At 44.4% G+C, this 19,315-nt stretch overlaps 1 pseudogene; it reads left to right on the top strand.

Annotated features, from left to right (window-relative positions):
- Positions 1 to 18,023: 18,023 nt before the first annotated feature.
- On the top strand, positions 18,024 to 18,864 carry LOC119350298 (annotated as a pseudogene).
- The last annotated feature ends 451 nt before the right edge of the window (positions 18,865 to 19,315 follow it).

The raw sequence follows: 19,315 nt of genomic DNA, 5'->3' as shown, positions 1-19,315 counted from the left end.
ACTAACTTGATTACATGGTAAATCTCATCCAACCCATCACCGTCCAGCAAGCCTACGATGGAATTACTCACGCACAACGGTGAGCTTCATGAAATTGGTGATGGAGGATGGTTGGTGATGACGACGGCGACGAATCCCCCTCTCCGGAGCCCCGAACAGACTCCAGATCAGCCCTCCCGAGAGAGATTAGGGCTTGGCGGCGGCTCCGTGTCGTGAAACGCGATGAAACTTTCTCCTTGATCTTTTTCTCCTCGAGACGGTATATATGGAGTTGGAGTTGAGGTCGGGAGGTGTCCAGGGGGCCCACGAGATAGGAGGGTGCGCCCTAGGGGGGCGTCCCCTGTCTCGTGGACAGCCTGTGGGCCCCCTGGCCTTGATTCTTTCGCCAAAGATTCTTATTAATTCTGAAAAGTACCTCCATGGATTTCTAGGACATTCCGAGAACTTTTCTTTTCTACACATAAAACAACATCATGGCAGTTCTGCTGAAAACAGCGTCAGTCCGGGTTAGTTTCATTCAAATCATGCAAGTTAGAGTCCAAAACAAGGGCAAAAATGTTTGGAAAAGTAGATACGTTGGAGACGTATCACGCGGTCACCGCGAGCGCGGGCGCTGGGCAGGGATGGCGTGGCGACCATGGACCGGGCGAGGGAGCAAAAGAGAGGGGGGACTTCTCACCCCTGTTGCGGGGGTACGTCGGCGAGGCTGGGAGAAGCTTCGGCGACTTTGGGGCGAGGACGAGACGAGGACGGCGACGATTGTCGCAGCAGCGCGACGTCGGACGGCGAGGCAGAGGAGGAGGCGGTGATGGGAGGCGGTGTTGAGGCGTCGGGTGGCGGTGACGTCGGGACGGCGTCCAGGGGACAGCGGTGTCCAGGCAGCGGGATGCGGCTCGATCCCCCCGCTCCAATCAGGGGGCAGAGGAGGGGAGGCGATAGGCAGCCGGGGGGGGGAGGTCCTCGGGCGGCAGTGATGTGGCGACAGGGCGACGCGAGCGGGGGCGCTGCCCCGATCCAGATCAGGAGGAGGAGAGACCGAGGGAGGGGATCATGGGCGAGTGGGGGATCGACTAGGGTTTCGTTGCCCCTGGGAGGGTTATAACCTGGGGCTGGGCTGGTTGGGGTGGGATGGGCCGAGGCCCATGGGGAGCCGGGGGCTTTCTCTCCTTCCCCTCTGTCTTTCCTTTTTTTTCCAGCAGCTTTTGCCTTTTCTTTTAGCCACAATTGACTTTGCAAAAATATGCCACTGGCCAAAACAATTTCGAAGGATTATTGTGCACGGCCAAAAAGGATTGTGAGGTTTTTGAAAAAGTTTGGAATTTTTATAAATTATAAAGGCATTTAACTTGTTGCTTAGCTCACTGTTTTAAGTAGTTTAGGCCACTTAAACATTTTGCAAAATGTTGGTTCACCATCAATATTAGTTATAGATTATTTGGCACCTGATGACCATTTTAGTTTTCAAGTTTGACAAAATTTGAATTTTGACTTTAAACTCGGTTTTGAATTTTGAGTTAGAATTAAGATTTGAATCAAGCGAGGATTAGCAACAGTAATGTGATGACATGGCACCATTAACTCGGGATTACTGTAGCTTAATTATCCGGGCGTCACAATTCTCCTCCACTACAAGAAATCTCGTCCCAAGATTTAAGGGGTGTAGTAAGGGGGGAAGACTCGGGAATGATGGAACTCGACACAAGATAGGTACGTGGGGGCTATCTCAGTGAACGTGACGTAGAGGCATCTCTCGAGTTGAAATTTAAGAAAGTCCTCGAGAGCAAGGTAAGGAGGTGCAATAAGAAGCTTCAACCGGGTAGGCAATCGTTCATTGCCTAAAATAGAGGGCGAATGGGGTTCAGAGCAATGGGAATAAGTATTGTGTCTGATACTAGAATAGATCACTAGGAATGTGGCTCATGAATTACAAACGAAGCCAAGTGCGAGGAATAACTTAGAAAACCGGGATGCATAGGAGAGTCAGGTTCCGATCCTGTGGAACTGTGGGTTATGGGCCCATCATGTGGGTTAAAAGCAGGAAGGGTGCTAACATTTGCATGGCCATGATAGCAAGGCAGGTCAGAGGATAGCCTGTCAGTTATGTTGGCAACAAGGTTGGTACCAAGGGCGAGGGACGAAGAGAACCATTTTCCTACTCGTCAAGACGAGGCGGCCCTATAGGCTGAGTTCTCATCCAGCGGTGGCTTCTAGAATGTCATCAACAATAGTAACAAGGTCTTACTGACAGACTTTGTACACCGAGGTGTTTACATAAGCAGGGAATTATCACTGCTCAGCTATGTCAGGTTACAAGAAAGGCTAAACAAAGCAATGGAAAGAAAAGTGTAGACTCGAATCAGTTGTCGGTGTTCTCGAGTGTCTAACAACTCAGAACCCATGGAAAACTGGAATCAACAAGAAATAATAGTTGATGAAGAACTCATAAGAAGTTATGTAGTTCCATGATATTCTCGAGATACCAGAGGGTAATACTCGAGGGTATAGCAGAATAGAGGTTGGACGGGTGAAATGATCTACAAAAGATAAGTACTCAACTTGTCTGGGAAATGGGATCAAAGAAGAACAATATGGTCGAAACCATGGTTGCAAAGGACCAATTCACAGATATCAGATGATATTATATCAAGGAAATAGTTATTATTTCAAGGAGCTTCCATGATAGGATCTACATCGGGTCCATGGGCATGAACACAAAGGCTCAAGGTCGACTCCCACTTCATCAATGCATAACCTTCCATTTACTTCTCATTTTCGACGAAGTCGTAGTGTTAAGATTTTATCTGGCATAACACCAGTAGAGTATGAGCCGTAGAAGTTTCCGGGTTCACACAGATTTAGGGAAGACATAGATTCAACCAATAGGGACATCTTAGGAACATATACCACAAACTTCACGAGTAGATAAAAGCCCAGAAGCAGAGTATGGTTGACGAGAGCGGGGGATACAATTTACCAAAGGCATTGTGTATTCGAGGAAAGGCTCACAAGGTTACTAAATATGAAGGACGCTGTCGGATAAAACCCAATAAAGGACCTGGAGGTCCACAATGGATCTGATGTGAGTATTGATACTCAACCAGAAGAAGAAAGAATGCAAGGAGGTTAGGTTATAGAAACAACTGACCAAATCAAAGCTCAAATGTAACGGAATTATGATTACCAAATTGGGGGATCAGAGGCAGAGGCTTTGATCAAAGACAAGTAAGTTGAAAAGACACAGATCAACAATCAATCAAGGCTTGATTTGTCAAACACCAGCTCATGTCCGGAGTGACGTCTGAACCAAGGGAAGAATTTTAAATAGGACTAATGATCGCGAGCATTCACAAACAAATCGAATCAAATGCTTGAAATTATGATGACAAAGGATGCAAATGAGTGTTGCTAGACATATGGAAGTAACCATAATTCAAGCATATAAGTATCTGCAGAGCAACATTTGAAGAGGATTATTGAAAGATCGGATAGTACTTCAAAGCATCTTGTGAATCAATTGACCAACTAGGAATGAACAAATCCTCGAAAAGTGTGAGGAATTATTCATGGGGGGTATTCCTGTGGCAAGGAACTGCAGGGTAGTAAGCATAAAGGATTCTCGGAACATCAGAGAGTATTTCAGGACATCTTGTAATAACAAGGGCAACTGGGGATGAAGGTATTAACGACAATTGTAGGTAGTTACTCATAAGGATTTATCAGTGGTAGGGATCGCAACGGCGAAGGGTACAAGGGTCTCGGTAAAACATCGGAGAGTATCTTCAGAATCTTCTGGTGCACCAAACAATCATATGGAGTGAGGGGCTCTCTGGGAGAACGTGTTTACGAGAACCTAGAGTTAGAGTTAGCAAAATCATTTAACCCGAATAGAAGAGAGATCAGATTCCCGGAGTAAGGACGAGGAATAAAAGATCCTACTACCACCCAATGGCGACGTGGGCCCATAAGCCACACAGCCATGTTAGTAAAATAGTTTTTCAAAGACTAGACTCAACTTCGGCCAAGGAGTTGGAAAGGGGGATCCTACAGGCAGTCGGCTCTGATACCAACTTGTGACGCCCCCGATTCAATCGTACACTAATCATACACGCAAATGTGTATGATCAAGAATAGGGACTCACGGGAAGATATCACAACACAACTCTAGACACAAATAAAAGAATACAAGCTTTATATTACAAGCCAGGGGCCTCGAGGGCTCGAATACAAAAGCTCGATACACAAGAGTCAGCGGAAGCAACAATATCTAAGTAAAGACATAAGTTAAACAAGGATGCCTTAAGAAGGATAGCACAAAAGTAACACGATCGAAGAGGCAATGCCTCCTGCCTGGGACCTCCTAACTACTCCTGGTCTTCGGCGGCCTCCATGTAGTAGTAGTCGATGGGGGTGGCATCTGGCTCCAAGGATCCACCATCTGGTTGCATCAACCGTAAAGAAGAAAGAAGGGGGAAAAGAGGCAGCAAAGCAACCGTGAGTACTCATCCAAAGTACTCGCAAGCATCAGATCTATACTAAGTATGCATTGGTATCAAATGGAAGGGTTGTATCTGTGGACTGAACTGCACAATGCCAGAATAGAGGGGAAGGCCTAGCATATCGAAGACTAGCATCTTCAAGCAGCTCCGAGCATCTTGCAGCATGTAGAAGAGTAAAGAATAGCAATTTAATATTTAACAAACATGTTGTAGAACCAACGCCCAGAGATCCTTCCTCGACTCCCTGTGAGAAAGCAATACCGGAGCCACATATCCATCACATATCTCAAGTGTCCATTTCTAGTTATAGAAGATCAGGATATAAGTCTGAACGTCCATTACCGCGGACACGATATTCGAATATATAACTTCCCTGCAGGGGTGCACCACGTTACCCAACAAGCTCGATCACTCTGGCCGGACACACCTTTCTGGGGTCAATGCCCGGCCTCGGAAGATCAACACGTTGCAGCCCTACCTAGGCTCAGCAAAGAGGTCCCCGTCGGTCTACATCCTAAGCACTCCGGGGTCTTGGGCCCATCGCCCGCAGCACTTCGGGTCGTTGCGCACAGGGTGGATACCAGCACCGCCTCGGATGGCCAGCACGATCCGACCGTGCCGCCATGTTGAATTGGACGTCTGACAAAGCTTCGGCTGATACTGCGACGTCGAGGCCCATATCTATTCTCGTGTGGTGGTTTGTGCGTAAAGGCCAGCGGCCAACTCAGAACAAATACCCAAACCTGTTAGTGCATTGGGGGCTCGCGGAGACGAGCAGAGACTCACGATAATGTGACCCCATCGCCCTGTCTCATGGACTTACGACAAGGGCCGAGACTGCCCGGTCGTGCCACGTGGAAAACTCACGGGTGCTCTACGGGCCCGCTCGACTTTCACATCAACTCGCAGGTACCCCTCGGGGCCGACCCGACTTCAACAATGGTCTCAAGTAAAGTTAAGGTAACCGTGTGTCCAAACATCAAGGGGAAACCCCGAGGAACCACCCTCGGTGGATTCCACTTGATGTAATCATCAAGGTGAACGTAAGAGGAACCACCCTCGAGGTTCACACTTGAGGTGTTGCACGACAGAGCCGTATCGGGAATGGTGAAGGAGGAACCACCCTCGTTGACCACGACCGAATAGCTACACTATAGAGATCCTATCAGGAGTCATGTATGAGGTTCCACCCTCGGCACTCGATGGTAACTCTGCAGAGTCGAGCATCAAAAGGGGCGTGATGTGATGTGAGGTGTCGGGCTCTGGTCGTCGATCATGTTGATCGAGTCGTCGATGATGAAGCAGGCGCAACAAGGACAAGGTGGGGGTCACTGATGGTTCACTATCCAACCTATACTAATCAGTTTAGGATAAGAAGGTAGGTAACAATAGCATGTACAAAAGCAGGCTATGCAATAGAATAGGAGCAAACAATAACAGTAGCAAAATCTAATGCAAGCATGAGAGAATGGAATGGGCGATATCAGGATGATCAAGGGGGGGGGGGCTTGCCTGGAAGCTCCGCTGAAAAGGGGTAGAAGTGTCCTCGATGATGTAGTCGATCACAAGGGCATCAGCAATGGTCTTGGGGTCTACCGGAGAGAAGAGGGGGAAAACAGTAAGTACACGCAAACATATGCATAATAAGACAACAAACGGGATAGAGGTGTTCTAACGTGGTGCTAGGCGATACTGGCGAAGGGGGAAACATCCGGAAAGTTTTCCCAGTTCCGGATGTTTGTTAGACAGATGAACCGGAGGGGAAAAGTTCAACGTTTGCTATGCTAGGGACATGTGGCGGACGAACGAACTGCGTATTCGGATTCGTCTCATCGTTCTGCGCAACTTTCATGTAGAAAACGTTTTCATCCAAGTTAAGGATTAATTTAAATGATTTTTCAAAAATTTAAACAATATTCTGAAATTATTAATAATTCTAAAATGGGGTTATTGCATCAGCATGACGTCATCATGATGTCAGCAGTCAATAGGGCGTTGGCTGGGTCAAACTGACATGCGAGGTCGTTCTGTCATAGACCTAACTAAACTAATAGTTTTAATTAACTAAATTAGGTAGTTAGGCTAATTTAAACAGAGATAATTAAGTTAATTTACTAATTTGCTACTTAATTAATTGATTAATTTTATTTATTATTAATTTCATTCTAAACAGTGGGTGGGCCCCTATGGTCAGTGGCACAAGGGGGCCAGCCGGGGCGGGTTAACGGGGCTGCGGGAGCGGGGCTAATCGGGGCGGAGCCCCGATGGTGCTGGCGTGAGCACCGGCCGCCGAAACGCGCGACCAGGGGAGGGGGAGCAGCGGGCGGCGCGTGTGGGGAGGACACGTAGCCGGCCGGCCGGCGCAGGCGGAGGCGGGGCACGGCAGAAGCGGCGGCGGTGACAGCGCCCGCAACAACAGGCGCAGCGCGCGCTAGGCAGCGAAGGGAGCCAGAGGCACGAGGTCGAGCGAGGAGCCATGCTATGTCTTGAGCTTGCGTTGGTTTTCCTTGAAGAGGAGAGGGTGATGCAGCAAAGTGTAGCATAAGTATTTTCCTCAGTTTTGAGAACCAAGGTATCAATTCAGTAGGAGGCTCCTCAAAAGTCCCACGCACCTACACAAACAAACTGAGAACTCACAACCAACACAATAAAGGGGTTGTCAATCCCTTCACGGCCACTTGCGAAAGTGAGATCTAATAAAGATAGTATGATAAGATAAATATATTTTTGGTATTTTATAAGATAGATGCAAAAAGTAAAGATGCAAATAAAGATAGATTGAAAGCAAATATGATAAGAGATAGACCGGGGGCCATAGGTTTCACTAGTGGCTTCTCTCAAGATAGCATAAGTATTACGGTGGGTGAACAAATTACTGTCGAGCAATTGATAGAAAAGCGCATAGTTATGAGATTATCTAGGCATGATCATGTATATATATAGGCATCACGTCCATAACAAGTAGACCGACTCCTGTCTGCATCTACTACTATTACTCCACACATCGACCGACTCCTGCCTGCATCTAGAGTATTAAGTTCATAAGAACAGAGTAACGCATTAAGCAAGATGACATGATGTAGAGGGATAAATACATGCAATATGATATAAACCCCATCTTGTTATCCTCGATGGCAACAATACAATACGTGCCTTGCAACCCTTTCTGTCACTGGGTAAGGACACCGCAATATTGAACCCAAAGCTAAGCACTTCTCCCATGGCAAGAAAGACCAATCTAGTAGGCCAAACCAAATTGATAATTCGAAGAGACTTGCAAAGATAACTCAATCATACATAAAAGAATCCAGAGAAGATTCAAATATTATTCATAGATAAACTCGATCATAAACCCACAATTCATCGGATCTCGACAAACACACCGCAAAAAGAGTTTACATCGAATAGATCTCCACAAGAGAGGGGGAGAACATTGTATTGAGATCCAAAAAGAGAGAAGAAGCCATCTAGCTAATAACTATGGACCCGTAGGTCTGTGGTAAACAACTCACAACTCATCGGAGGGGCAAGGATGTTGATGTAGAGGCCCTCTGTGGTTGATTCCCCCTCCGGCAGAGTGCCGGCGAAGGCTCCAAGATGGGATCTCGCGGATACAGAAGGTTATGGCGGTGGAAATTGTGTTTCGTGGTGCTCTTGGATGTTTTTGGGGTACGTAGGTATATATACGAGGAAAAAGTACGTCGGTGGCCGCCCGAGGGGCCCACGAGACAGGGGGCGTGCCCTACAGGGGGGTGCGGCCCCCTATCTCGTGGGGCCCTCGGAAGCTTCTTGACTTGCACTCCAAGCTCTCCGGATCACGTTTGTTCCAAAAATCATGCTCCCGAAGGTTTCATTCCGTTTGGACTCCGTTTGATATTCCTTTTCTTCGAAATACTGAAATAGGCAAAAAAACAGCAATATGGGCTGGGCCTCCGGTTAGTAGGTTAGTCCCAAAAATGATATAAATGTGTAAAATAAAGCCCATAAACATCCAAAAGGGGTAATATAATAGCATGGAACAATAAAAAATTATAGATACGTTGGAGACGTATCAAGCATCCCCAAGCTTAATTCCTGCTCGTCCTCCAGTAGGTAAATGATAAAAAAGAGAATTTTTGATGTGGAATGCTACCTAGCATAATTCATAATGTAATTTTCTTTACTGTGGAATGAATGTTCAGATCCAAATGAATATAAAATAAAAGTTCAAATTGACATAAGAAATAGTAATACTTCAAGCATACTAATCAAAGCAATCATGTCTTCTCAAAATAACATGGCTAAAGAAAGTTATCCCTACAAAATCATATAGTCTGGCTATGCTCTATCTTCATCACACAAAGTATTTAATCATGCACAACCCCGATGACAAGCCAAGCAATTATTTCATACTTTAATAATCTCAAACTTTTTCAACTTTCACGCAATACATGAGCGTGAGCCATGGACATAGCACTATATGTGGAATAGAATGGTGGTTGTGGAGAAGACAAAAAAGGAGAAGATAGTCTCACATCAACTAGGCGTATCAACGGGCTATGGAGATGCCCATTAATAGATATCAATGTGAGTGAGTAGGGATTGCCATGCAACGGATGCACTAGAGCTATAAATATATGAAAGCTCAACAAAAGAAACTAAGTGGGGTGCGTCCAACTTGCTTGCTCACGAAGACCTAGGGCACTTTTGAGGAAGCCCATCATTGGAATATACAAGCCAAGTTCTATAATGAAAAATTCCCACTAGTGTATGAAAGTGACGACATATGAGACTCTCTATCATGAAGATCATGGTGCTATTTTGAAGCACAAGTGTGGAAAAAGAGATAGTAGCATTGTCCCTTCTCTCTTTTTCTCTCATTTTATTTATTTATTTATTTTTCTTTTTTTTTCTTTGGCCTTCTTTTTTTTGGCCTTTCTCTTTTTTTCCTTTTTTTGTAAAGTCGGAAGTCTAATCCCGACTTGTGGGGGAATCATAGTCTTCATCATCCTTTCCTCACTAGGACAATGCTCTAATAATGAAGATCATCACACTTTTATGGATTTACAACTCAAAGCTAGAACAATATATGACTCTATATGAATGCCTCCGGCGGTGTACCGGGATATCCAATGAATCAAGAGCGACATGTATGAAAATTATGAAGGTGGCCTTGCCACAAATACAATGTCAACTACATGATCATGCAAAAAGAAATATGACAAAAGTAATGTGTGTCATATGAACGGAACAGTGGAAAGTTGCATGGCAATATATCTCGGAATGGCTATGGAAATGCCATAATAGGTAGGTATGGTGGCTGTTTTGAGGAAGGTAAATGGTGGGTGTATGGTACCGGCGAAATTGCGCGGTACAAGAGAGGCTAGCAATGGTGGAAGGGTGAAAGAGTGTATATAATCCATGGAGTCAACATTAATCAAAAGAACTCATATACTTGTTGCAAAAATTTAGAAGTCATCAAAAACCAAAGCACTACGCGCATGCTCCTAGGGGGATAGATTTGTAGGAAAAGACCATCGCTCGTCCCCGACCGCCACTCATAAGGAAGACAATCAATAAATAAAATTGTGCTCCAACTTCATCACAAAGCGGTTCACCATACGTGCATGCTACGGGAATCACAAACTTCAACACAAGCATTCCTTAAATTCATAATCACCCAACTAGCATGACTTTAATATCACTACTTCCATATCTCAAGACAATTATCAAGCATCAAATTGATCATAGCATCCAATTCACTTTCTATGATAGTTTTTATTATACCCAACTTGGATGCTCATCATTCTAGGACCAACTTTATGATCATAGCAAATACCATGCTGTTCTAAAAGACTATCAAAATAATATAAGTGAAGCATGAGAGACTAGCAATTTATTCAAAATTAAGACACCACCGTGCTCTAAAAGATATGAGTGAAGTACTAGAGCAAAAATTATCAAGCTCAAAAGATATAAGTGAAGCACATAGAGTATTCTAGCAAATTTTAATCAAATAGGCTTCTCCCAAAAGGTGTGTACAGCAAGTATGATTGTGGTAAACTAAAAATCAAAGACTAATATAATACACGACGCTCCAAGCAAAACACATATCATGTGGCGAATAAAAATATAGCTCCAAGTAAAGTTACCAATGAACGAAGACAAAAGAGGGGATGCCTTCCTGGGGCATCCCCAAGCTTAGGCTTTTGGCTATCCTTGAATATATTGGGGTGCCATGGGCATCCCCAAGCTTAGGATCTTGCCACTCCTTATTCCATAGTCCATAAAAGCTTTACCCAAAACTTGAAAACTTCACAACACAAAACTCAACAGGAAATCTTATAAGCTCCGTTAGTGAAAGAAAACAAAACCACCACATAAGGTACTGCAATGAACTCATTCTTTATTTATATTGGTGTTAAACCTACTGTATTCCAACTTCTTTATGGTTCATAGACTGAATTACTAGCCATAGATGCATTGAAATAAGCGAACAACACATGAAAAACAGAATCTGTCAAAAACAGAACACTCTGTAGCAATCTGTAACTAATGCAAACGTATGGGACTCTAAAAATCCTACAAAAATAGGAAGTCCTGGAAAATTTGTTTATTGAATAGAAGCAAAAAGAATCAACGCAAAAGAACATTCCTGTGATTTAACAAAATTATATTCGTGCGTGCAAAGTTTCTGTTTTTCAGCAGAATCAAATCAATTATCATCGTAGGTTATCCTATAGGTTCTACTTGGCACAAACACTAATTAAAAGATAAAAACACATCTAATCAGAAGGTAGATGCAAGATTTATTACTAAACAGGAGCAAAAGCAAAAAACATAAAGAAAATTGGGTTGCCCCTAGCTAGGCATAAAAGCAAGGATAGATCTAACGAGTGCCATCTTTGGCACTAAATTTATAAGTAGCATGCATGATAGATTCATAAGGTAATTTGACTTTCTTTCTTGGAAAGTGCTCCATGCCTTTCTTTAAAGGAAATTGGAATCTAATATTCCCTTGCTTCATATCAATAATCGCACCAATCATTCTAAGGAAAGGTCTACCAAGAATAATAGGGCAAGAAAGATTGCAATCTATATCAAGAACGATAAAATCTACGGGCACCAAATTTCTATTTGCAACGATAAGAACATCATTGATCCTTCCCATAGACTTTTAATGGTGGAATCCGCAAGGTGCAAATTTAAAGAGCAATCATCAAGATCGTGGAAACCTGGAATATCACATAAAGTTTTTGGAATCATGGAAACACTAGCACCCAAATCACACAAAGCAAAACACTCATAATCTTTAATTCTAATCTTTATATTAGGTTCACACTCATCATTAAGTTTTCTAGGTATAGAAACTTCCAAATTAAGTTTTTCATCATAAGATTGCATGAAGGCATCAACAATATGTTTGGTAAAAGCTTTATTTTGACTATAAGCATGAGGAAAATTAACAACGGATTGCAATAAGGAAATACAACCTTTTAAAGAGCAATTATCATAATAAAATTCCTTGAAATCCGAGATAGTAGGTTCAATATTATTAGAAGTTGAGGATTCTCCAATCTCACTTTTACCAAATTTAACATCAAGATCTAAAGACTCCGAATTTTTGGGACGCCTTCTAGGCAAAGTTGATTCGTCATCACTCCAATAATCATCAAAATTCATATTGCAAAACATAGATCTAATTGGAAACGCATCAATAACTTTAAGATCCTCATCATTATTTTCATGAAGACTAGAAGAACATGCTTTTATAAAGCTTTCTTTTTTAGCACACAATCTAGCGGTTCTTTCCTTGCACTTGTCAATGGAAATTCTCATTACTTTGAAAGACTCATTTATATCATGCTTAGGAGAAGAAGATCCAAGTTTAAGAGAATTAACATCAAGCGAAAGTCTATCAACGTTCCTAGCCAAATCATCAACTTTGAGCAATTTTTCTTCAAGCAAAGCATTAAAATTCTTTTGAGAAATCATAAATTCTTTCACACTATTCTCAAAATCAGAGGGCATCTTATTAAAATTACCATAAGAACTATTGTAGGAATTTCCATAATTATTAGAGGGATTACTAGGGAACGGTCTAGCATTAAAATTTCCTCTATAAGTGTTGTTTCCAAAACTATTCCTACCAACAAAATTCACATCCATAGATTCATTATTATTCTCAATCAAGGAAAACAAAGGCATATCATTGGGATCAAGAGGAGTATTTTTAGTAGCAAACATCTTCATAAGTTCATCCATCTTTCCACTCAAAACATTAATTTCTTCTATAGCATGCACTTTTTTACTAGAAGATCTTTCGGTGTGCCATTGAGAATAATTAGCCATAATATTATCAAGCAATTTTGTAGCATCTCCTAACATGATTTCCATAAAGGTGCCTCCCGCGGCCGAATCTAAGAGATTTCTAGAAGCAAAGTTCAAACCGGCATAAAATTTTTGTATGATCATCCATAAATTCAAATCATGAGTAGGACAATTGCGAAGCATCAATTTCATTCTTTCCCAAGATTGGGCAACATGCTCATGATCAAGTTGATTAAAATTCATAATATCCTTCCTAAGAGTGATGATCTTAGCGGGAGAAAAATACTTAGAGATAAAAGCATATTTGCACTTGTTCCAAGAATCAATACTATTTTTAGGCAAAGACAAAAACCAAACTTTAGCATGATCTCTAAGTGAAAACGGAAATAACTTTAATTTGACAATATTGTTATCCGTATCTTTCTTCTTTTGCATATCACACAAATCAACAAAATTGTTTAGATGAGTAGCGGCATCTTCACTAGGAAGGCCGGCGAATTGATCTTTCATAACAAGATTCAGCAAAGCGGTATTGATTTCACAACACTCAACATCATTAAGAGGAGCAATCGGAGTACTAAGGAAATCATTATTATTGGTATTCGAGAAGTCACACAATTTGGTATTATCTTGCGCCATGGCAACAAGTAATCCAACACACAAGCAAACAGAAAAACGGCAAGCGAGAAGAGCGGAGGAGATTGGGAAAGAGAGGGCGAATAAAACGGCAAGGGTGAAGTGGGCCAGAGGAAAATGAGAGGCAAATGGCAAATAATGTAAATGCGAGGGAGATGGGTTTGTGAAGGGTACTTGGTATGTCTTCACTTGAGCGAAGACCTCCCCGGCAACGGCGCCAGAAATCCTTCTTGCTACGTCTTGAGCTTGCGTTGGTTTTCCTCAAAGAGGAGAGGGTGATGCAGCAAAGTGTAGCGTAAGTATTTCCCTCAGTTTTGAGAACCAAGGTATCAATCCAGTAGGAGGCTCCTCCAAAGCCCCACGCACCTACACAAACAAACTGAGAACTTGCAACCAACACAATAAAGGGGTTGTCAATCCCTTCACGGCCACTTGCGGAAGTGAGATCTAATAAAGATAGTATGATAAGATAAATATATTTTTGGTATTTTATAAGATAGATGCAAAAAGTAAAGATGCAAATAAAGATAGATTGAAAGCAAATATGATAAGAGATAGACCCGGGGGCCATAGGTTTCACTAGTGGCTTCTCTCAAGATAGCATAAGTATTACGGTGGGTGAACAAATTACTGTCGAGCAATTGATAGAAAAGCACATAGTTATGAGATTATCTAGGCATGATCATGTATATAGGCATCACATCCATAACAAGTAGACCGACTCCTGCCTGCATCTACTACTATTACTCCACACATCGACCGACTCCTGCCTGCATCTAGAGTATTAAGTTCATAAGAACAGAGTAACGCATTAAGCAAGATGACATGATGTAGAGGGATAAACACATGCAATATGATATAAACCCCATCTTGTTATCCTCGATGGCAACAATACAATACGTGCCTTGCAACCCTTTCTGTCACTGGGTAAGGACACCGCAATATTGAACCCAAAGCTAAGCACTTCTCCCATGGCAAGAAAGACCAATCTAGTAGGCCAAACCAAACTGATAATTCGAAGAGACTTGCAAAGATAACGCAATCATACATAAAAGAATTCAGAGAAGATTCAAATATTATTCATAAATAAACTCGATCATAAACCCACAATTCATCGGATCTCGACAAACACACCACAAAAAGAGTTTACATCGAATAGATCTCCACAAGAGAGGGGGAGAACATTGTATTGAGATCCAAAAAGAGAGAAGAAGCCATCTAGCTAATAACTATGGACCCATAGGTCTGTGGTAAACTACTCACAACTCATCGGAGGGGCAAGGATGTTGATGTAGAGGCCCTCCATGGATGATTCCCCCTGCGACAGAGTGCCGGCGAAGGCTCCAAGATGGGAACTCGCGGATACAGAAGGTTACAATGGTGGAAATTGTGTTTCGTGGTGCTCCTGGATGTTTTCGGGGTACGTAGGTATATATAGGAGGAAGAAGTACGTCAGTGGCCGCCCGAGGGGCCCACGAGACAGGGGGCGCGCCCTACAGGGGGGGGCGCGGCCCCCTATCTTGTGGGGCCCTCGGAAGCTTCTTGACTTGCACTCCAAGCTCTCCGGATCACGTTTGTTCCAAAAATCACGCTCCTGAAGGTTTCATTCCGTTTGGACTCCGTTTGATATTTTTTTTCTTCGAAATACTGAAATAGGCAAAAAAACATCAATATGGGCTGGGCCTCCGGTGTAGCCCCAAAATGATATAAATGTGTAAAATAAAGCCCATAAACATCCAAAAGGGGTAATATAATAGCATGGAACAATAAAAAATTATAGATACGTTGGAGACGTATCAAGCCGCAACACAGCGACAGAGCGAGCGGGACGGTTCGAGGCGCACGCGCGCTCGCCGCGAGCTCGGGCGCTGGGCAGAGATGGCGTGGCGACCGTGGACCGGGCGAGGGAGCGAGAGAGAGGGGGGACTGCCCACCCCCATTGCATGGGTACGTCGACGAGGCTCGGAGAAGCTCCCGCGACTTTGGGGCGAGGACGAGGCGAGGACGGCGACGATGGTCGTAGCAGCTCGACGTCGGACGGCAAGGCAGAGGAGGAGGCGGTGATGGGAGGCGGTGTCGAGGCGTCGGTTGGCGGCGACGTCGGGACGGCGTCCAGGCGGCGGGGCGCGGCTCGATCCCCCCGATCCAATCGGGAGGCAGTGGAGGGGAGGCGACGGGCAGCCGGGGGGGTCTTCGGGCGGCGACGATGTGGCGATGGGGCGACGCGGGCTGCGCTGCCCCGATCCAGATCAGGGGAAGGAGAGACCGAGGGAGGGGATCGCGAGCGAGTGGGGGGAGTGAGGGATCGACTAGGGTTTCGTTGCCCTGGGGGGTGGTTATAACCTGGGGCTGGGTTGGTTGGGGTGGGATGGGACGAGGCCCATGGGGAGCCAGGGGCTTTCTCTCCCTCCCCTCTGTCTTTCCTTTTTTTTTCTTTTTTTTCAGCAGCTTTTGCCTTTTTTAGCCACAATTGACTTTGCAAAAATATGCCACTGTCCAAAACAATTTCGAAATATTATTGTGCACGACCAAAAAGGATTGTGAGGCTTTTGAAAAAGGTTGCAATTTTTAGAAATTAAAAAGGCATTTAATTTGTTGCTTAGCTCACTGTTTTAAGTAGTTTAGGCCACTTAAACATTTTGCAAAAATGTTGGTTCACCACCGATATTAGTTATAGATTATTTGGCACCTGATGAACATTTTAGTTTTCAAGTTTGACAAAATTTGAATTTTGACTTTAAACTCGCTTTTGAATTTTGAGTTAGAATTAAGATTTGAATCAAGCGAGGATTAGCAACAGTAATGTGATGACATGGCACCATTAACTTGGGATTACTATAGCTTAATTATCCGGGCGTCACAGCACCTCCAAGTGGAACCGTGAAATCTGACTATGTGAGTTCGTTTTCACGTCCCAAGTTGTGCACATCATTTGTACCATTTGAAGTGATTGCATCATTTGACTTTGTTTTAATTGTGTAGGAGAAAATTGCTCAACAAAGATACAAACACATGGAAGCTTCCGAAGGCAAAAAATTTAAACTAAAGCATTGTTGGGACTTGCTCAAAGGGTGCGACAAGTGAAAGTTGATTGACAAAGAATCCCCACCGAAGAGAGGTTCACTTACGAACATGGATGAAGATGAGGATGATGATGGCCCAAGAAACTTGGACAAGCCCGATGGTGACAAGAAGACAAAGGAGAAGATCAAGAGAGAGCACGAAGAATCAAGCTTGCGGGGCAAGATAGATGCCATGGCGCAATCAAATGAGTTGATGTTAGCGAAGACATTGGAGACACAGAAAGAGTTGTCCGAGAAGAAGGCACGAGAGAAGCAAGAGAAGTGGCAATTGCTCAAGGACGAGAGGTTGCGCAAGGCGGCCATCGAGGAGAGAAGAGCATGTGCCGCTGAGAAGAAAACCACGTCCAAGCTTGTTGCCTAAGGGAAAAGGATCATGACATTGAACCGCGCTGACATGGACGACATCATTAAAGAATGGCATGATATGTGATGGTTTTTTATCTTTTATTGGACAAGGATGTCCGGACTCTCGCAAACCTTTTCGATTTGCCGGAATTCGGGCACATAGACCGATCCGCGGATATTTGAAGGACCATGTTAGATGACAAACAATATTTAGACATTATGATCAAAATGTTTGCAGCCGATTTACGGGACATCATTGGAGATAAGATGGATCGTGGATGAAGTTTTGGGGTAGTACCACGGTGGGTACACCCACGTGGATACGCTCTACTCTTCTAGATATCATGTTGGTCTAGCAGGATATTAAAACATTTTTAAGTAGAGGCGGTGGGCATTTATTTGGGCAGATGTGGGTTGGGCAGTCGGTGTTGCTGCTAATGCTAAAATAATTCAAACCTACTTAACACTACCATCTCAAAAAAAAAAAAAAAACCAATTCTACCAAATGTACCATGCGGACAGAGCTGCAGTATTTGAACTGATCCCTGTACCTACCACATTCATTGGCGCACGTCCATCAGAATTCCATTTCTTATATTCAGTATTATGTTAGCAGTACAGTGTTTCTTTTGCGTATGTTTTCACGGTACTAAATGTACACGTTCGGCTGTCTCCTACAACAAGTTGTGTTTCACTCTGGTAAGGGAGGAGTAATGCTGGCAGCGTGCCTTTAGCTCGCTTCAGTGCTTGTAATCGTCGTTAGGTGGTCTTTAAATCTAGTTGTAATTTTATTATTTCTTGTGTTGGCTGCTTCCATGATAGAAGATGAATAGATCGTTTGCGTATAAAGAATATACGCATCTCATCCATAAATCCATGTTTAAGCTTTTCACCCACTCTTAAAAGCCAGAATTACTATTTTATTTGATTCATTTTAGAGTGTGCCAGCAAAAGTTACTAGCTTGGCTTGGTACCGGTAAATGAGAACATTGCTCATGCTCACAGCCTCTCACTCACACCTTATAGAGACCATAGAGAAGAAGAAATGAACGACTACAGTAGAGACTTGAGTCGAGTGAAGTCTGGCTTAAACTTTTTTTTTTTTGCGAAGTTAAAACTTTTTATGTTGTACTCCTAACTCCATGGGTCCTTTTACGACGGCCTGGTCCTCAACACGTGCGCGGCTTTCAAGGGCACGTTCGTCCAGCGGTACGCCGAGGCGCTCGGCCTGAAGGTCTGGGCAATCGGGCCACTCTGCCTCCTCGACTCCGACGCCGAAACCACGGCGGTGAGAGGTAATCCCGCCGCCGTGGACGCCAGCCTCGTCGCGTCATGGCTGGACGCGAGGCCGCCCCAGTCCGTGCTCTACGTAAGCTTCGGCAGCGTCGTGCACTTGTTCCCGCCGCAGGTGGCCGAGCTCGCTGCCGGACTGGAGGCATCAAACCGGCCGTTCATCTGGGTGGCCAAGGAGACCGACGGCCTCGACTCCGGTTTCGACGCGCGGGTGGAAGGGCGGGGCCTCGTCATCCGCGGCTGGGCGCCGCAGATGGCCATTCTGTCCCACCCTTCCGTCGGCGGCTTCCTGACACACTGCGGGTGGAACTCGACGCTGGAGTCTCTCTCCCACGGCGTGCCGCTTCTGACTTGGCCGCAGTTCGCCGACCAGTTCCTTACCGAGATGCTAGTCGTCGACGTGCTCGGCGCCGGCGTCCGGACCGGCATCAAGGTGCCTATCACGCACGTGGTCAGCAACCCCGAGATGTCGAAAGTGCAGATCGGGAGGGAGGCCCTGGAGAGAGCGGTGGTTGCGTTGATGGATGAGGGCGAAGGAGCTCGCCGTGATGGCGAGGGAGGCAATGGCGGAGGGTGGGTCCTCAGACAACGACCTGGGGAGCTTGGTTCGCCATGTCGCGGAGCTCGTGCAGCAAGAAAAAGATGCCGTGAAGGTTCTTGACGCGCCTGACCTCAGGGAGCAGGAACAAGAAACTAGTTGATCCATCAGGACAAATAGTTGGGATCAATCAGAGCGCATTTTCGTGGCTGTTTTCCTCATCATATTCATAGTCATATACAGGTGGCTCGAACCAGATTATGAAATTCTATCTGATGAAGATCGGATCTGGAAGCAGCAGATGTCAACGGCGTGTCATCAAGCATATTTTAGTCAACTCAAAAAAAAGCATATTGTACTCATTTACCCTTTTTCAGAAAAAACTTCCAATCTATTCATCTTTAATCATGGTTGTACAACGTACACTAAAAATAATAAAAATTACATCCAGATCCATAAACCAGCTAGCGACGACTACAATCACTGAAGCGAGGCGAAGGCGCGCTGCTGTCATCGCCCCTTCCTCGTCGGAGCCGGGCAAATCTTGATGTACTAGACAGTCGGGAAGTCGTCGTGCTGAGGCCTCATAAAATCAACGCACCAGAATAACACTC

Source organism: Triticum dicoccoides, chromosome 1B (genome assembly GCF_002162155.2).
Source record: "Triticum dicoccoides isolate Atlit2015 ecotype Zavitan chromosome 1B, WEW_v2.0, whole genome shotgun sequence".
In the NCBI taxonomy this organism is placed as follows: domain Eukaryota; kingdom Viridiplantae; phylum Streptophyta; class Magnoliopsida; order Poales; family Poaceae; genus Triticum; species Triticum dicoccoides.
This window is presented reverse-complemented; position numbering and strand designations above follow the sequence as displayed.